This window comes from Lissotriton helveticus, chromosome 3_1 (assembly GCF_964261635.1).
Source record: "Lissotriton helveticus chromosome 3_1, aLisHel1.1, whole genome shotgun sequence".
NCBI classification, from domain to species: Eukaryota; Metazoa; Chordata; class Amphibia; order Caudata; family Salamandridae; genus Lissotriton; species Lissotriton helveticus.
Window position 1 is genome coordinate 1,176,526,384 of NC_136061.1, and position 21,021 is coordinate 1,176,547,404.

At 44.2% G+C, this 21,021-nt stretch overlaps 1 protein-coding gene across 1 annotated transcript in view; it reads right to left on the reverse strand.

Annotated features, from left to right (window-relative positions):
* The window catches only part of B3GAT1 (beta-1,3-glucuronyltransferase 1), a 340,153-nt gene that overhangs the window by 232,232 nt on the left and 86,900 nt on the right, over positions 1 to 21,021 (reverse strand). Inside the window, exon 2 of the mRNA XM_078683872.1 lies at positions 13,015 to 13,100. The gene's annotated coding sequence lies outside the window, so the exon portion shown is untranslated. The remainder of the gene's footprint in view (positions 1 to 13,014; positions 13,101 to 21,021) is intronic.

The following is a 21,021-nucleotide window of genomic DNA, read 5'->3' on the forward strand; positions in this document are numbered from 1 at the left end:
TGATTGTCCAAGTATTTGTATGGGAGACTGAGTGTGTGTGTGGCTGGCTGGAAGGTGTGTGACTCTGTGCAGATCAATGTGTACTTGTATCAATGATTGTATAAGAGAGTAAGTATGTGTTAGTATATGTTTGAAAATGTAAGGTGCTCTATGTTTAACTGTATAGATTAGAAAATGGAAGTGTGATTGATTCTTTACAGGACTGACTAGGTGTGTGAGTAACTCCATGGATGAGTGGCAGAGTGTGAGTGTCTGTATAGGTGTATGAGTGCATATGATAGTGTTGTAAAGATGAGTGATTGTATGTATGAATGATTGTATGGGTGAATGAGTGAATGTGTGTGTAGACATAGGAATCAGTGAGTGTGTATGTAGTAACTAGTATTGGTGTGTCAATGGTTTCAAAAATTATACTCTGTATTTAACACTGGGTGTAACAGAGGTTATATTAAAATGTGAGGAGATGCATTGTATTGTCACATGAATGATATCATCAGTGATGTGGTCATTGATGTCAAATGAGATGTCATCAGTATTGTCATCAGTGATGTCATTTGAGATGTCATCAGTGATGTCACTGACCATGTCATGAATGATGTAATATGTGACATCATCAGCAGTGGATTGCGGGTGCGCGATATATAGTTAGTGCAACTAACTATATATGGAATTTCAATGGTTTTGTGTGAGTAAAATAAGGTTTTGTAAATGCTAATTCCTAACTATATATGGTCTATAACCTATGGTTTTTTCAGTGAATTTTCAAGGTTTTGTAAATGCTAATTCCTAACTATATATGGTCTATAACCTATGGTTTTTTCAGTGAATTTCATTGGTTTTTTAAAAGCTAATATCTATACCTGTAAAATGTATTCTTCTTTAAATCCAAAAATATATTTTATATGTTTATTAATAACTTTTTTTTTTAATATTTTTTTTTTCTTCGTTCCCGCTTCGCGAATCGGGAAGCTTCCCGTTAGCTGACCCTGATGCCGCGAAATAGACCGCGAGCATATAAACGTTTCTTTACCGCAACTGCCGCGTTAGAAAACAACATCATCACGCCTCCCGTCCGCATGACGTTTCGCGTTGTCGTGTGATACGTCATATGACGTGCTACGTTAGCGAACTGGTACGCTTACCGAGTCGCAAAGCACAGGTTTCTGGAAGCAAACCGGGAGGCCCTGCAAAGCGCGTAACGTAAACACAGCAGGTCATGTGACTTGGTAATAACACTTTTCATTGGTTCATTTCACTTTTGGTTTCCTAATGATGTAAGAAGCTTCCCGTTAGCTCAATTTGATGCCGCGACCCGGTCCGCGAACCGGTAAACGTTCCGTTAGCGCAACTGCCACGTTAGAAATCATTATCGTGACGCGTCGCGGAAGCGTGACGTATCACGTTGTCGTGTAATGCGTCTTATGACGCGCCGCGTTAGCGCACCCGAAAGTGCTCCTGGGCGCGGACCGATGCGCGAAACGCAGCTCCCCGGAAGCGATCCACGGCGCGTCGCGTAAGCGCGACGTATCGCGTTACCGCGTAATGCGTCTTATGACGTACCGCGTTAGCGCACCCGGAAGTGCTCCGGGGCGCGGACCAAGGCGCGAAGCGCAGCGACCCGGAAGCTATCCGGGGCGTGTTCCGCAGCGCGTAACATAAGCGTGAGAGGTCATGTGACTTGTTAATAACACTTTTCATTGGTTCATTTCACTTTTGGTTTCATAATGTTGTTAGGCTTGGTCATGTGACCTAAAAATAACACTTTTCATTGGTTTAGAACTATTTTTTTTTCTCAAATGATGAAAACCCCTCCTTCTTTTTACCTCATTCTTACTTTCTATTTCCAGAGAGCAAGACCTATTTTTCACAATGGCTTCTGTAATAGCTGCAGCTGGTGCTTCTCAGCAACCACCACCACCACCACCACCAAAAGGACCACCACCAACACTGGACTTTGGTAGAGAGGAAGATAATGAGGACGAAGAGGAGGAGGAGGAGGAAGAGCAAGTAAGGCAGTTCCTGCCAGAAACACCAAGGCAGAGCCATATTAAAGACCACTACATATGGCAATTCTTTAAAATTCCACCTGGACAAAAGAAGGTCAATGCACCCCAGGTGTCTTGTTTGATTTGCAAAAATATACTTTCTCGTGGCAACCCCAACAAGAAATACAGCTTTGGCAATCATACAATGATTCGCCACATGGAGCGATGGCATCCCAATAATCTTTCCCAAGCACAAGTAAGGGATCTTGCTGCCAACCCCCCAGATGTCATCCCCAGCACCAACAGGGGTCAAAGCTCATTCGCCGGACCAGAAGGCCGAGAAATAATCCCCAATATTCAAGCTCCTTTTGCACACTACAAAATAGTTTGTATATATTGTGGAGGAACTATTGCTTATGGAGAGAAGAGTATTACTTTGATTAACCGAGCTGGAGAAAATCATAAATGCTACAAGATGAGAAAACAATGAATCCGTTTTTATTTTTTTTTGCTCCTGTTGAGACATGTTCTAACCCTGCTTTTTTGTTATTTCCCCCTTACAAAACACAAAAAAAACACAAAATAGTTTTCAAAAATCCAAAAAAAAATCAAAAAATTGTTCAGAAAATTCATAAAAAAAATAAAAAAAAAGAAAAAGAATAAAAAAACAGTTCTTTTCAGAACTACCTTCCATTTATAACAAAATTGCCAAAATGTTTATACCCTGTCTTTCTTTTCTCCTCATAGTACGCTCCTCCGACCGCTTCCCGGTACGCGTACCGGGCGCTACCCACGCAAAAAAAACAAAAAATATTTTTGTTTTTTTGCCCCGCGGGGCCCTTTTAAAGCCTCCACATTGACGCCGCCTCACGTACCAACGTATTTTCTCCGCATTTTACACCCTATGCCGCATAACAGGTCATGTGACTTGTTTATAAAACTTTTCATTGGTTCATTTTACTTTTGGTTTCCTAATGATGGAAGGCATGATCATGTGACCTAAAAACAACACTTTTCATCGGATGAAAACTTTTTTTTTTCCCCAAACGATGAAAGCCCCACCTTGTTTCTGGATGTTTCAGACTGAAGCTGGCGTCAGCATGAAAGCACCACCATCTCGTAGCTCAGTCGTGGTCATTCCGCGAGCAATCATGGCAGCCGCTCCCCACCAGAAGCCTGCAGGAGTCGGAGCCCCCAAAACTTTTGATGAATTCTCAAGGCGGAGGGGACGCTTTCGAGAATGGGGTCCAAGACCTAGCAGACAAGCGTCCGATTTCCAAGGTGTCCCAGGGCCATTTCAGTGGACCAGGCCCAAAAAGGAAACAGCCTGCCGCCATTTTGAGAGTCCTGTGACAGCCGCCTATCGCTGCACCGCAAGAGTGGGCGCAACTCAGCTGAATTGCGGCTTTTGACACAGTGGACCAAAAACGGACGGAATGGCAACTGAAACGGTAAAGGGGCGCCCCACTACAACAGATGACACTCCACCTGGAGAGGCCCGTTCACGCCGCCTCCCCCGGGGCGCTCCACGCCGTTATTCGGAGCAGCATTGTAGGATACCAAAACCAGTGCGGCAACTTACTGGACATCACCTTGGTGCCATCGTTCTGCTGCCTTGGAACTATTCGCACAACAGTTTGCTACTGATGACCCACCCCCCGCGACGCCCCATGCCGTTATTTGCTGGGTGGCAACTTACTAGACATCACTTTAGTGTCATCTAGATTTCAGCGCGTTCTGCTGCCTTGGAACTATTCGCACAACAGTTTGCTACTGATGACCCACCCCCCGCGACGCCCCACGCCGGAAATCTGGACGTTGTGCTGCGTTGGGACTATTCGCACAGCCGACCGCTACTTCGTTGTTTTTCCCTAAAAATGTTTATATGTTATTACTATTTTTGTTTTCTTGTATATATTTATAAATTATTAAAGTTTTATAATCTTACTACTTTGTCGGAGTGCTATATATTTTTAATGTGACACATAATTGTAAAAACTTTGATGTACAAAGAGTCATCCCTGGAATCTTCCGCTTCAGGCTCGGTCCCCTCCCCAATCACAATACAGGATGGTTTTCAGATAATAGCAACGCTTCTGCTGTGACGGATCTCATCGAGTGTGGGCCTTGATCTACTATAACTCCTTTGAAGAGGGGTGATTCTTTACAGCTGTGGCCATAAACTACATCTGCAGGGCTAGCTGATACCCTAGGACCAGCCTGGACAATCGGACACAGAGGAAAAGGAGTATCAGAGGGTGCGGTAGTGAATAGGGCGAAAGGGAGGTGTCGGGCGGGCACAGGGTGTGATTCTCAGGGAAGAGCAGCGCAGATGGGGGAGGTTTATTACCCATGCATAAGACAGAGAGCGGGGGTGACCACTGCCTGGGGGAGATGCTTGCGAGGGTGGGGAGCCATGCTAAGGATCGACAGCGTGCACAGAGTGGGTCTGGTCAAGGCATCTAAAATGGCTGCCGTGCACGACAAAAGTGTGGCATTTGAAAAAAGACAAGATGGCGCAGACAATGTTTTTCAACACTTCCTGATTTCCTTCGAATCGAACGTTAACAGACGTTGGGGCATATTACCAAAGTTAAGCGATATTTATCCCTAACGATGCTTAGCAACGATTTTTTTACCGTCAGAAATTATCGCAGATAAACCTTGCTATTATCAAGGTTTATCGGAAATACGATAAAAAACGACCGCAATGCATTAATATCGCTGAAAACTCAGCGATATTCATGCATTACCGAGCTAATGCTCTTAGCCATGTTATCCACCTCCCATTGGATAACATGGCTAAGAACTGCTCAGGGCAGGTGGTAGCTTTTGGAGATATTCGCGCTTATCTCGAATATTTCCAAAAGTTGATAATAGGAGATAGCGATGTTAGCGACTGTTTCCAGTCGCTACCATCTTGGCATGCCCACTTTGCATGTCATTAGTGATAAATATCACTCACATGCAAAGTGGGGCCCAAAATGGTCGCTATCTTCTACTAGCCGTCGCTAACTGGTGTTAGCAACAGCTAGGTAATACACATATAATTTTATCTTGTTTCTGAACGTTAATTTCTCAAAATGCACTGAAGCACATATATTGAGACCTAGCAAAGGCACATCGGGCTACCAGTCCCTACAATTTTGCCAAGTTTCGTGCAAATCCATTCAGCTGTTCGATCCTACCGAGAGACAAGATGGCGGCCGCTACTGACTGTTTGGAATGTTTACAGACACCGGAGAGCCAATCAGCTTCGCTTCGCAAAGCTCCGTAACGCGAAAAGTACGCGGTGCGCTGTTACAGATATATATCTTTTTTTGAACGTTAATTTCTCAAAATCCACTGGAGCACATATATTGAGATCTAGCAAAGGCACATCGGGCTACCAGTCCCTACAATTTTGCCAAGTTTCGTGCAAATCCATTCAGCTGTTCGATTATTATTATTTTTATTTTTTTTTGCCCCGCGGGGCCCTTTTAAAACCTCCACATCAAACCTAGGGGGTGAGCGACAATGTACTATGCCCCCTTATGGTCATTTGCCCCTTCGCTTTGGCCTCCTCTTGTCTCTCGATCCTACCGAGAGACAAGATGGCGGCCGCTACGGACTGTTTGGAATGTTGACAGACGCCGGAGAACCAATCAGCTTCGCTTCACAAAGCTCCGTTGCGCGAAAAGTACGCGTACTGGAGCGCTGCCCGGTCCGCTGTTACAGATATATATCTTTTTTTAAACGTTAATTTCTCAAAATCCACTGCAGCACATATATTGAGACCTACAAAAGGCACATCGGGCTACCAGTCCCTACAATTTTGCCAAGTTTCGTGCAAATCCATTCAGCCGTTCGGGCTAAAAGTGAGGCCAACCGCCCTATGGAAAACTCAATGTTAAAAACACGTTTTGGGACCCCCCTTTTTTCTCGGCCCCCCCTTGACGACCCCCCCCCAAATTTTCAAGGGATGCCCAGAAACAAAATGTGCCATTTTCCTGAAAATTTCAGCCAATTCCGTCCACAAACGCCAAAGTTATTAGACATAGAATTTTCAAAAAACCCATAGAGAAAAAATCCTAACTATATATACCTACTGGCGACCGCCAGTAGGTAATATATATATATATATATATATATATATATATATTTTTTTTTAAAGCTAATCTAATTAATAATCTTTATATTTTAGATTAGCAACAATTCTTCCTGAAACATTTCCACAAACCCTCCACAATCCATCACAGCTTTTTCATTGAGCAATTAACAGCTTACACACATGTTCTTGTAGTGTATTGGAAAATTCCTAGAGTAGGGGGCACTCATTGAGCTATAGCCGTACCATTGTGGTGTTTATGGATTAAGGAGCGCAGGCTTTTCTTTAACTGTTTATGTGCCATCTAGACTGACAGACCTGCCCATTGCCCTGCGGATGGAGATGTGCTTGTGGTGTTTGTTGTTGGCAAGTTACTTGGGTACCAGGATTGCACACTATAGCCCTGGCTATGTGTCCGGTGGTGTGGTATCGCTGGTGGTATATCAGGCCACCCGATCACAACAGGCCCAGTATTACTACAAACAATATTCTAAATGGGGAACAGGAGGCCTGGTTTCACTGGCTGGAAATTGTGACTGGTGGAATCGTGTGCATGTCAAACAAGTACTGTGCATGCGAGCAGACCCCGACCCTTGCCTGACCCTCTTCTATAGCACGAGGATCAGGGAATCCTACCCATGCCAACCCAAAGCCAGCCTTGCACCCCAACGACGTTCCCAACCCCCATCTCTCACACAATGCCCATGCTTGCATTTGGCACTTTCATAGAGAAGGAGGGTAAATGGAAGTGAAATTATCTCCAGAATGAGGACTGAGCATGCGAAGAAGGAACTGGTGGTTCTGGATCAACCTGTTGTTCTCGACTCTTTGAGTGTGCAAGTGTTCGGTCTAATATATTCGGCTGAGGTGGCCCATGAGAGTAATTTAGACTGTACAGCATAGTAAGTTACTTCGCTGAGGTGGTGTAACTTAGGTTGCAATGAGCATAGTTTGAAAACAATAAACTGCTGCAACAACTGTCTGGATGACTTCTGACCGTTGTGGTGAATGGCGCATGTACACTGATGATGTACTGTTTTGTTTGTTGCCCAGTAGAATGATTTGATGTCTCCTGTGCTGTAACGATCATTGTTATATGGCTTCAGGTGTTTAGTTTGTCGAGGCTTCGGACGCCTCCGCTTAGCACAGACCTAGCCTTGTCTGCTAAGACCAAACCTCACCCAAACCATAGGCATAGCATTACTGTAGTCTAGGAATCCCTGATCGATGAAGCTTCAAATGTCAAAAACAAAGATTTTAGGATCCCTGGGCATCAAGGCCACAAACTCTGGGATGACTTGAATCTGAACTGTGAGCTGAGCCTGAACATCTACTTGTCAAAAAACTTTAGAGCAGTGAACTTCCAGCCTCGATTAGTACATCGATGAACTAATACTGAAGAGGGGTGTATTCAGTTGGACTTGATACTGATGTGGACTCATTTCCTTCTGTTCAGTGCTCTGTAGTGGCTTTATGGTGACATATAGCTGCCAAGTTTCCCAGGTCCATGTGTGATGTGTTGCTCCAAATAAATGCTTCATTAGCGCAAGTGGTTTCCTGTGCGCGACAGCAGAACTTAATTGTCAACACCAGCGCTTGTGAAAAGGTGGCACTGTCTGGCTAATTTAGAGATGACCACAACAAGAGTTAATTATTTATTCAAAATACATAAACAATTACAATAGCTTAAGCCCTGCTTTGAGTGCCTGGAATAGTCTGAATTGTCACACTTGTGTGTGATGTGTAGTAGTTGAGTTGTTACTATGATTGGCAGCACGACAGGGGCAATGTATGGTGCAAGCTTCAGTGGCGTCCTGATGAGAGCGCTGGCACTTATTATTTTTTTACAATTTAAGTACAGAATTATTTGTTAGTGTACAGCTACCACTGCTGTGGTCATGCATCACTGGTGCTTTGCTTATGTTAAAAACGCATTACTTGTTTAGATGGATCAAACTTGCAGCCATCTTAATAGCCGAGTCCCTCATAAGCATTCACACAAGGGGTGCCCAAGTCCCAAAAATATGGATTTTGGATGGACATAATGAGCAAGGCAGCATCTGCAAGTGGGTGCTTGTGTTTAGAAGTCAAGCAGGGCCGGACTGGCCGTGGCGGGAGGCTGGAAGGGTGGGGGCCGGCTTTGAAGTGGTGGTTGTTGGTTTTAGAGCAGTGGGGGGTGGGGTTTTGTTACTGTGGGCTGGTTTTGCAGTGGGGCAGCAATATTGGCTCCCAGTAACAAAAGCAGTAGTGCTAGGGGCCAGTTTTGTCAAGCAGCAGTGCTTCACACTTGCACCCCCTCTCCTAGGGTAAGGGCCGGTTCGATACAATTGACAGGGCTGCTTTGGGTTCCCAGTCCGGCCCTGAATTCAAGGCCCTGACTGAGGTGTCCTTTCCAGCTCACAAGGTACCAACGACACCCAGCAGAATAATCCCCGTTGATGAGAATTCTTCATTGCCTCAAATTCAGATTTCTCTGTATGAGAAGCCGGTGGCGCACACTCTCCCCCACCCTTGTCTCGCCCTCTGGCTGATTCCGCCCTCCCCTTGGCGCCATCCTGCTCTCTTTCGGCTCCTCTATGTCATCTCTGAACGCGCGCGCTCCAGTCTAATCTCTCAGCAGAGACGGACTGCTCCAGGAGGGAGGGGTCAGGGCATAAAGAAATTACCACTGACAGTATTATGGCCCAATGTATCACCTGTCACTCTCAGAGCGTTTAAATCCCAGGGAGACGGGCTGCATTCTGCAATAGCTCTGCACCCCTGGGATGGAGGGAGATTGATGCACAACAGCTCCTCGGGCCTCACACAGTCCAGGCTCAGGCTCAGGCTCAGGCTCAGGCTCAGGCTACCTCCCGCCGCTCACACACACTGCAGCTCAACACAGCTTTCCCTGAAACCCTCACATGCTATGGACACTGTAACACCCACCCACACTAACTCACACACCAACTCACACACGCTCAGACACACACACACAGACCCACACACTCACTCAAACACACACACACACTCTCACACACACTTACACTCTTACACTTTTACACTCTTACACTTTCTCACACACTCCCACTCACTCACACACTCACACTCACTCACACACACTCACACACTCACACACTCACACTCACTCTCCAGAGAGACACTGAAGCTCACAGGCGTCTTCATTGCACGGACAAGCCTATGCCGGACTCCGGGGTCGTGCTGCAGCTAAACAGAAAACTCCAATCCACACACTCACTGTAGAGTTGCACAACATCTCGAAGGCACATGTGGGCATCCAGGGTCCGACTGGGACAAAAAAAGGCCCCGGCACCAAAATAAAAGCGCCCCCATTAGTGAAGCCGATTGCTAACAATGTGGTAATATCAGGGAAATCAACGGTACAAACCGTCCCACCTAGCCTTAAAACCGTCCCACAACTACAAAAACAAGCACTTGCAATGCAATCGGTCTCGCCTTTGGGGCCTTATATGTATTTAGCCATACAGCACATTAGCCTGGGTGCTGAAACATCTACTGTTCTTTAACATGGAGGGAAAGTAAGCACCCAACTGCGTGACACACCAGGTATGGGAACACATGGAGAGAAATATTGCCTTTCAGCTGGAAGTGGTGTAGACCAAAGCTCTGTTTTTAATATGAAATCAGGGCCTTCGGTGGCCCTGATTTCACTATTTTCACTGAAGATAGAAGATTTGAAGAAAAAAAAATATTTCTACGGGTGCTCATGGAAGACAATTTCTATGGACTGGAATCTAGAGAATGCTAAAGTGATTCTGGTGTTTTACTGACGTCTGCTGGTCGTTTTCTATCAAGAAAGTTAAATAAAGGCAGTTGCCAGAAAAATAAAAAAAAATAAAGTCTCTCAGCAGAAAGTAATTCTGGTATTTTACTGACCTCTGCTGGTCGTTTTCTATTAAGACAGATAAATAGAGGCAGTTGAACAGAAATAAAGTCCCTATGCGTAAGCAGACAAGTCCTAGGGCTGATCCCCAGAGCCCACAAAGTACATTCACATATAAGTATATAATAAATATATACTAAAGTATATACAAGAGGTCTCAAATGCTCAACCTAAAAATGGCTCACACACTGATCTGTCATACCAGCCCATCGGGCACTGCCTGATTGCCCTATAGGCAGTGCAGTCTTAAGCGTGGGCACGCTAGACAGTTGCCCGGGGGCCCCCACGATCATAGTGGCCCCATGTAGACCAGAATTTAACACAAATTTTCAGTTAAACATTTTTATTCCTGTGAGTGGTTCTGTAGGCAGGGCCCAGTGCACTGCTTTAACCTGGGGCCATAATGCTGTTATGATGGTCCTGCCTATAGGCCAGGGCGGCTCTGTAGGCATCCCAGGCAACAAACAGCCATGTATCTCATCAGCAACATTACAGGACACAGAGGTGCGGATACGCATGACAGGACCACAGGACAGCTCACAGAGACCTTCACAAACTCCAGGGCCACGAGGCAGCGAACCAACACCCTCGCAGACTATAGTGGCCCACTGACTCATTGAGGCAACTAGTAGGGCACACAGGGGCCTTCTGATGCTCTTGTGTCTCAGCCATTTGTAGGTCAATGGCGCACTCACACTCATTAACAACAGGATCATACGGTGCCGGTCTAGACTGCATCTACTACCACCCGCCTACACGGCATTTAAACACATCAACCCTCGGGTACACTAACTCCATGGGCACAATACAGCTGATAGACAGGCTCAATATGTTCTGTTTGTCATTGGTGTGAAACGTGCCGTGGCACCAGTTCATGGCCCAAAGAGGGGCCCCAAGCTTGGTGTCTCTCACTAGCTGGACAGGGCCTGAGAGGCCTGTCTCCTTGCCTGCATTAGGGCCCAGGGCACCCTTGCTATGCGACTGCACCCTTAAAAAACATTTTAACATGAAATTCTCTGACTCACTGTTATGTTACTCCAATTTACGTAGTTTGCATACTAGCATGAATGAGGCCCCAAACATCCAACAGCCACAAAGCATTTCCTTAAAGCCCTCACAGTAGACGCATAAGGTAAAATGATGCCCCTCGCCCAGCAAAATGTAAAGAGGGCCCCTTTGATAGGCCCGTCGCACATATATTCATTAGCCTTAGGCTAGATGGCCCTCCCTGAAGGGTCGGGGGGGGGGTTCTGAAAGGTTGGGTCCCTTCTGCATCGCTGGGGCTTGCATTATGCCCCTGCCTCATATTTTCCTTATCGCATACTGGTATTGCGTATTTTGTAACAGTATGTAGTTATTAGCACAGTGAGCACAGCTGAGGATTGGAGGTCACGCCCGCAGCATTTCAACCGCAGATAAAGGGGGCGACAAATGGGCTTGCAGGAAGCGCGCGTGACATGTGATGCCTGGCGCTCCGGGACGGGGCTCTATGACAGCTCAGGTGTGCACTCGTTCTTTCATTGCACAGTCTTCTACAAAAGCACAGTCTTCTGTAACCAGTGCAGGAAATGAGGGGAGATCAGTCGCAGGGCGAGCTAAAGGATTTTTAGGGGCCCCGGGCAAGACAACATTTGCAGCCCCCTGTTCACACAGAAAACAAGGGCATAGATGCACTGAGAAGTAAAAAGAGGTAGAGAGAAGGAAAATTTATTTATTTATTTAATGCGATTTTCTATAGCGTGAACATTACCGGAAGGTGTCAGAGCGCTTTACAAAAGAACAAGTTGCGATACATAAGGATTAAGGATTACATGAGATACATAAAAGATACAAACAGGAATTTTTTTGGCAAATGTACAAGTTGTAAAGTCACACATGGAAGAGATACAAATAGAAAAAATTGCAAATGTACAAGTTGTAAAGTCACTCAAGGAAGAGATACAAATGGATAAACTCTAAGAATCACATAGGAATGGTAGTGAGTACAAAGGTCTACTACATATACTAGTGGTTAGAGTTATCTCTATATACATATATATATATATATACAAATAGTAGATTTCTCAGGACTCCATTTCACCAGCGATTCGGCTCGGACAAGTATATATCACATATTTGCAGAGTGAAAAGAGAAACAAAAAAACAAAAAAATGTAAATAAAAAGGGGTAGAGAGTGGTATGGGGGGGGGGAAGAGTTGAAGGCTGAGATTGGTGAGTGGGCATCGATGGAAACCGTCTCAACATGGCAAGATGCACCCAGGGCAAGAGCGACAACAGGAGAGTGTCCCAAAATGGCGGGGTGTAGACGAGTTCCAGTCCAAAAGTTACGAGGGCCAAGGAAGAGATGAAGTGAGAGGACCTATGGAGAGAGCTCTGAGGTAGATAGGTGAGGCACAAAAAGAGATACAGAGGGTGACATAGAGGTAGTAAGGGAGAGCAGGGATGATAGAGAAGTCAAATTGAGAGAAGGGAGTTGATTTAGTGATTGGTGAGGTTAGTGGCGTAGCACAGGTCCCCGCACTGGAACCTAGGTTCCTAATAGAAGCCATGAAAATTAGTGAAATGTGTTGTTGGAAAAGAGAGGAAAGGGTCTGAAGCCACACCAATGTCACTAGGGCAGCATTTAGGATATGTGCTGTCTTTTCAAAGCAATGGTATCCCCCTGAAGCTTCACGGAGTTTGTCTTTGCTGCCCAGCATGGTCCGGCCAGTTAGTGCCACCCCCACAGTTGCATGGCCCATTCCAAACCAAACAGCAGTATCTCAGTCTGCCACCAGGCGGCAGCGTGCACCAGGTCTTCCTAATGAGTTAGGAAATGCCAGGCGTTTACCCAGACCACAGCAGGGCCCAGTCATCACACCCGCAAACCGCAGCAGAGAAGCAAGAACATACCATTTTGGACCTTACGTCTGACGTTCACTGAATTGCCCAGAAAGAATACTGCAGATTTAAGCCCGAATACTTCAATATTAAGGGTGCAGCAGATTTATTATCAAATATATATATCAGAATCCCAGACTATACTGGCTTGGCCTTACCTCTTAGGAGACTGATTCAATCACGGATCTTGAGAAAGCCCCAGGCCTGCACACCACAAGAGGTCGAACACGTGTTGTCTGTTGATCTGTGAACAAAGAATAAAGGAAAACAATAAGCAATCTTGTTGCAACAATTTATTGAATGTCTAATTCTGTCTCATATGATTAAATATGTTCTTTCACTATATGCATTTAAGACATTGCAGTGTAAAGTACAAGGTGCCAGCATCTCCAGGCTAAACCCGGTAAAGTACTTTCATTAGGCCAGTCTAATATACAGGCGCCTTTGAAGATATTCTTTCAATATGGGTCCGTTTTGCTTGTTAATTTTTCTAATGATAATTCCAATTTTACAGATTGCTCTAACTTGTATACATTGACTGAAGTTTTTAATGATTGTCATATTTAGACCGATTTTCTAGGAGTGGTGTTTATATAATTTTAGCTGGTGATTTTAATACAAGGATAGGTCAGCTAAACAGTCATTTTGATCATAGGAGTTCAAACTGTTGTATGAGTGTTTCCCTTCAACTATAGCAAATCAAGGGGAGGCCCTATGAGATATTCTGGCCACCCATAATTTGTGCAGTGTTTTGAATTCGTTTAATAAAGATTCAGGAGTTGTCCCGCCGTTTGAGGGATAAACGCCCTGCGTGGACTATTGGCAACTGTTTTGTCACCCGCCTCGCATCCTGCTCTATTTTTCAAAGCCATTTTAGTGACTGTAATATCTTCATAGTAGGGTTTTAGATGTTATCCCTTTTCATTATACCTGCTGCATTTCAAATTTTGTGAGTATTACTAAGCATAACAGTTTGATAATTAAACATTATTTGAGAATTTCATAATTGACCTTTTTAAGAGCAGTTTTTTAATGTCAGACTTTGCTTAGCTGAGGGCAATGACAATAATAATGTATTCGCAGCCTTTCATAAGGTTTGTGTTTCTGTTAGACAGCTCCCGGTTAAGGAAAGGAGCAGCCTTAAATCAGGTAAAAAGCACAAATGGTTACACGGAGCATTCTCTAAAGCCTGCTCCGATTCACATTTGGGCCTTCAAGGCTTTTCGCATAATAACAAGCATTTGTAATGCAATTAGTCTCGCATTTGTTAAAGTTAGTTATTCGTGTTGTAAATTATATTGTGTTTTACTTATGTTTTTTGTTTATAGTGGAGTGGATGTATGTTGTTTGTAGTGGAATTATGTGGTTTGCAGCGGAATTGTTTGTTGTGAAATTGTGTGGTGGAAATGATGCGGTGTAGGGTATTTGTGTATTGGAAATGTGTGGCATGGTGAATTGATAGGGGTGAGAGCTGTATAAATATATCGAAAGTAAGATTGAGAGGGATAGGTAGTTTGTATATGAAGTGCTGAATGAACTCTAACACAGTTACTCAGTAGAAGCAGTGGAGCAATCAATACAATATTGCACAGTCGCACCCCAAGATTGTGTTTCATAGTAGTCCCCCCTATATTTCCGCCTCTGCCTCAGTAGATCACCTCCTCCGCCCACTGGCACCAAACTAAGTCCTTTTCCCATTCCTGAATGGATAGCGAGTGGAGGACCCCCCCAGCGCCTCTCAATGTTACGTTTAGCCACCCCGCGGCCAGTGCCGGCCACAATTTGTTATGTCTGGGCCAGTCCAGACCTTCTCCCCCTGAATCAACAGCATCAGCCACTTCGCATCCATCGGTACATTGACCGATGGGGCTCTCTACATCCCTGCTGTCACTCCCCCTTTATAATCGGACAGCCCCACAAAATATGATAAAAGGAACCAATTTGTCCACAGCCTCTTACACATTATGTTGTATATACTGCCCCATTGTGAACAACCGGGTTCCCAGACAATATGCTCTGTGTGAGACCCTAAGCTGCACTAGCTGAAATCCCACACAGATTGCAACGACTCGGGGGCCCTGAGTGCCTCAACCCAATCCTCTTCCTCAAGTTTCTCCAAATTGGCACTCCAGGCCATTTGGATGGGGCCCATAATGTCTGGGGAGTTGTTCTGCAATTTTTTGATATATCACTGACACTCCTTTCTGAGGAATAGGGTCCGCCAGTAAGCGATCCTCCAATTGTGAGATGATTTTTGGTATTTCTTATTAAGCTCAGAAATGTGTTATGTAAAGATAAGGATTTTTAATAATTTTAGATAAAGAATTGAGATTTTATTTTTTATTTATTTTAGCACATTTACATACTATTTGTCTTTTCAAATAGTATGCATTTTTTTTCATCTTATAAATCTGATTGTTGATTGATTCCGAAAGGTCAGTGGCGCAGAAAGGGGGGGGGTGGCCGTTCTTACATGCGTGTGTCGCGGGGCGGCAAACGCAGGAATCGCCAGCACTCCCCCCCTCCCCAATGCTATGCGCAAGTGTCTAGCTCCGCCACTGCGAAAGGTTGGCCCATTCACCTCCACACAAACACCCCCATACTACCAAATGTTGGCAGAGAACCTCATGGTGGAAAGAGCTGTTTGTTTGAAGTCTGGTCCACTGAGGAGTTTCTCAGAATCTTTTCACTTGTTCTGATCTAGTTTCTGACCACGGTGGTAGGTGGTACCACCGAATGTGCTGTATCTGCAGTGCTTCATTTGTTGGAACAAAGTAAATAAATACATGTATGTGGCCAAAGTTTTTTTACTGTCGGAACTGTCGAATGCTAGGGTTGCCATATACCACATCTTGACTCTTTATCTCTCACGTTTGTATGCTCTTTTTCACCCCTGCCTTCTTCTTTTGACAGTATTTCCTAACCTCTGCTTCCGTCTTTCTAATTGTTGGGGTTTCTCTCTCTTGCTCTGGTTTAGTGTGACGATGGAAAATAAGTTTTGGTCCGAAACGTGTGCTTTTGTCCTCCATTTTCTCCCACTGGCACAAATGAACAACTGTGGAGTGCTCCCATTTTTCAGTAGCTATGACAATACATAAAGACAATATCTCAAGTCTGGTTGTCTAGGAATATAACACGATATAAATGGTAACCAGCAACCTAGTGAGTACTTAGTAACAATATATTAACAATCTAATATCTTGTATCACCTCCGTGCTAATGATATTAAGTTATATCTAAAGGTTTCCTCTCCAGAAAACGTACTCCTGCAAAGACTGACACTGGAAAACACTGCATCCCTGGTTGGGGTTTCACCACGAGTAACAATGCACTTTCAAGTCTGAATTCCTTCTCATCTCTGCCACAAAATGTAATCCCTGCCCAGTCATGGTAAGACACATCAGAGAAAAGAGATTGCAACCCTCATGTCACCGAATAGGCAAAATCAGTGGGATTCACTCTAGCCCTCTAGATAAAAATGTGAACCTAGACACACGCACACAATCACCATAGGAAAGAAGGTTCAGTACCAACTCGCACTACTTAGAGAAGTGAACCCGTTAATTCCAGACCCATGCTTTAACTTGGTGGTACAATCACTTGCCTTATGCAGAAAGGCGTAAGGGAATGCCTTAGGCGCAGTTATTCCTGAATTACACCTACCTCCTCTGAAGTCTCCCCTACATGCTACTCTCAGATGGCTCTCAGTAGAAGCATGAAGTGTTTTTAAACTGACCTGCATCACACACAAACCATTTCACTGTGGCTACCGGAAATACCTGTCGTCTAGTAGAATGGTCACAATGACTGGGGACAGTTGAACATCCTCAGCTAGTGGTGCATGTAAACACAAGAGTAAAACAAGCATTGGTAAACGTATTAGGTTTCACCTATGTGATTAATAATAAGCTGTTTTTTAGTTGTAAGTTGTAGCTTGCAGAGTGGTTGTACAATATAACTTACAGAAAGTCTGTTAAAGTGTTATGTCTTGTTTATGTAGAAAAAGGCAATATACTGTGCTGTTACTAGTGTTATAGTGCGGGTAAGTAATTGTAACAATTTTAAATATACAATTAAAGAGGGAAACAATAGAAGGAATTGATGTAAAAGCAATATTATGTGTTAAGAGGAATTCTGACAATGTTTGGGCCTAGTGCCACTGCACCTGCTGCACTATTCAAATCATGACACTATTGCCTGTAAGTTAACTGCACTTGTGACTGCCAATTTAGTAGTAAAATATTGCAATATTTGGTATTTAGAGGTGTTCCCAGATCTTTTGGCCCCGGTGTCACTACACCTGCCGCACCATTGCAATCATGGTCCTGGTACTACTGCACCCGCTGCACCATTCAAATTATGACCCTGTTGCCTGCGTCAGTACATTTCTTTGCTACTCGAACTAGGAATACAAGACTTTTGTCCTCCTCTTACTCATCACATACCAGATATCTTTCCATTTACCGGTATTGCATCACTTTACAGACACAAACCTACTCTTTGGCCGGTACTGAACCTTCTGTTTGCGAAATAAATTAGAGATATCAAGTGCAATTATTCTTGATTATGGATAACTTTTCAATACAGCTCCTAATCATGTGTCTTCGGTTACCATACCCTTATTACACTACAGATCATTATATTAGCCTTGAGAAAGTCCTCTTGGACGAAACATGTCTGGCTCTTCCGATACTGATACTGTTGTGGTTGATGGAATCTCTATCAGTAATATAAAAACTACTATTATTCAATTTGCGGTTACTCGGATCCCTTCCTTTTGGAGTACCAACTTCCCTTAACCACCACTGGTGTGCTTCCACTGTTGTGTTTATATTACCTGAAACACCTGCCACAAAACTTACCAGAGTCAGAAGGGACTTGCTCTCTATGTATTACTGAATCCATGCTCCTGGAGCTGTTTCTGTGTAAGAAACACGCCCATGAGAGGTAGATCCTGTGAGGATATCAGCATGGGACAGAAATACTTGCAAATCATTCATATGCCTGGATGATACCATCTATCCTAAAAATTATGCTCAACTCCAGCCCTCTTCGGCCGACATTGAACACTTTTCTGTTAAAGGCGAATAAACTGGACGTTAGCAATCATCAGTGGCGTAGCTACACCTTTTGCTGCCCAAGGTGGTCCCTAAGTTTGCTGCCCCCCCGATGGCCGGTGGTAAGGGGGGAATCGATGCCCCCAAAACCTGTGCTGCCCAGGGCGGACCGCCCCACCCCTTGCTACACCACTGGCAGTGGTTGAATAGCCACCCTTTAATTGGAATTTAAAAGCACTGATTTTTACTGCAAATGAATACAGTGACTGCCAAGTGCTTCCTAGGCCTCTGATACCCCATGCTCCAAATTTCACGGGGGCAGCCACCGACCTCAGCACCCCTTGCCGAGTGCTGGCCTCGGCGCATGTTAAATGCTCACCTCCAGCACTTCTCCTGTTAACCGCGAATCATATCGAAGTGAATCACTTATAAACTCAACAGAATGAGAAAATCTATTTAACCATGAGAAACACATCCTCTGGGACCTACAGATTGGCTTTGGAACATTCAGGAGGAAACAGCTCTGGGCGAAACGTTCAAGAAATTAGACTTTAAACAAAAACGATTTCATTTAAGAAAAGGCAGAGCATCAATCGAGCGTTTTACATAATTTTAAATGGATATACTCTTTCTATAGCAAGGCCAGGGACCACAACATCAACGATTCAGTCATATTTGTGACAGCAATGGGTAATAATGAGACTTTCTCTTAAGTAGTCAAATAACTTAAAATTGGCTTGATGGGAAAAGCCTGCCACTTGCATGAGAGAAGTCTGTAACCTACTGCATATCGACTGAAGCAGTCATATACGATATGGCCTACATCTTGAATACATTCAGATCTAGCTTCCTCAAAGCCACTTATTAAAATATCACACTTAAAATCTCCATCCACTACCTTCCAAACCTTCTGACTTAAAATCCTGTTTTACTAGAGCAGTGCATGGAAAAGTGACACTGATGGATCCCAGCAGGGACAACTCTCCCTCAGAGTGTCCTTCCAAAAAGGCAGAGAAGACACTAGTCTCCCTCATATAGCCTTCCGAACAGGCAGAGATGACACTATTCTCCCTCAGATATCCTTCCGGACAGGCAGAGATGACACTACTCTCCCTCAGATAGCCCTCCGAACAGGCAGAGATGACACTACTTTACCTCAGATTTCCTTCCGAACAGGCAGAGTTGACAGGACTGTCATTCAGAGACTCTTAAAGAATAGGCAGAGACAACTGTGGAATTTGTGGACTCATGAAGTATAGTGCTTAATTTGAGCCGGTGTGGGGCACCAGCACTTATTTGTGGGAACAGGAACTTATTTCCTGCATCTGATATTTAATGAGTGCAATAGCGGAAAACACACCGATGAGAAAGATGGAGGAAGAGAAAGAGGGCAAACCAGTCACAAAGGTAGAAAGCAGGAACAGACAAGAGTGAGAACAAGCATGTGCAATGCAATAGGTCTCACATTTGCCAGAGTTAGAGCTATTGGCGTTGTAAATGGAAACGTCTTTTACTAATATTTTTTGGAGTGGAGTGAATGTATGTTGTTTGTAGTGGAATTGTGTGGTATGTTGTGCATTGGAATTATGTGGATAGAAAGTATGTAGGTATTTAGTGTATAGGAATTATGTGGAGTGGGATTATGTGTTATGGAGAGTAATTATGTGGTAGGATAGTCTGTGTTGTTGAGTGGTAACCTCAGATTTAGTCTTCCTCATTTCCATAGAGGCTAAACTATAAACTCAATGAGACGCAAAGAAAGAATCAACCACAGAGGAGCACTTCTGGACCTAGTCATAGGTATGAGCTGGGCCACTGTAATTATGCAACTGTTCGGCAGTGCCAATTTTTGCATGATTATACATTTTCCACATTTGCTACATAATCCATCATCTCCCACATAATCTGCAGATTTGAGCAAAAAAACTTTGTTTCTAGCTCAAACAGCTCAAACATTACCCGAAATGCAGCGACACGTATGCTAAATCTGGATGTTAAATTGGTACTAATGGGGTGCAACCATTTGCGATGCAGGCAGGTCTCGCATTAGTTAAATGTTAAGCTATTACTTTGCAAATGTAAAAGAAATGTGGCGTCGCGTCACTTTGTTTTTCTATTTATTGACTTTTGTAGCAATGGCAGCACAACACGCTCTAGCTTTAGATGTTTAAAGCTAAAGCGTGGCATGCCGTCATGGCCACAAAAGTCAATGCAGTGTCATATAGAGGGGTGGGGCATGCTGTAGGAAGGATGGCAGCAATGACGGGAGGGAGGGGTGCGAGCAGAGGAGGCAACGCATGGCCAACCAAAAAACACAGTTGGTGATGTCTGCTGGGAGGACACCAATCACACAAAGGTGGGACAGATGGACAGTGTTGACCAACCAGAGTAAAGGAATTTAGAAAGGCAGGCCAACAAACCAACAAGAAACACTGATCATGTTGAAAGCCTATATCCTCAATACCATGTGTCGAAGAGACAGCACAAGCGCTGCTTCTGCTGGACCTAAAAAGGGCCAGGTGTCACCTGTACTCTGGTAACCGGCACACAAGAAAACTGTGGGGCACCTATGGACTGCTGTCCTATAAGGCTAGGTGTACCCAGGGTCTGGGATCACACACATTAGAAACAGGTTCTACCTGTGAGATGCTTCCCAGATGTACACAGTAATCCAAGCTTTGGCAAGGATTATATATTTAGAAATGCCAATAAAGCATTAACTCACATGAATAGATGTCACCAACACTAAGGATGCGTAGAAAATATGAACAGGAGTCCAAGTTACATCGAAGGCAGCGTTACAATGAACTGAAATGGAAAAGAAGAACAAAAGAAGAATCCCTGATCTATTTAAAATAACCTGCTGGCACTCTATGGAGCTAAAAGCAAGATACAATTTAACTGATTCCAGAGGTAGTGCACAAACTCCCCGAAAACATAATGAGACTCTACAACATTAATAAATAATAAAAAAGTGCAGTGTGTGAGACAGAAATGAGCATACCAAAAGTTCCCAAATACAGATAATGAAAAGTGTAAGTACAGGGTGACCGCCACAGGATGGAATGGCAGTGGCGCAGAAAGAAGCAAGTGAGGCACATAAAGAAG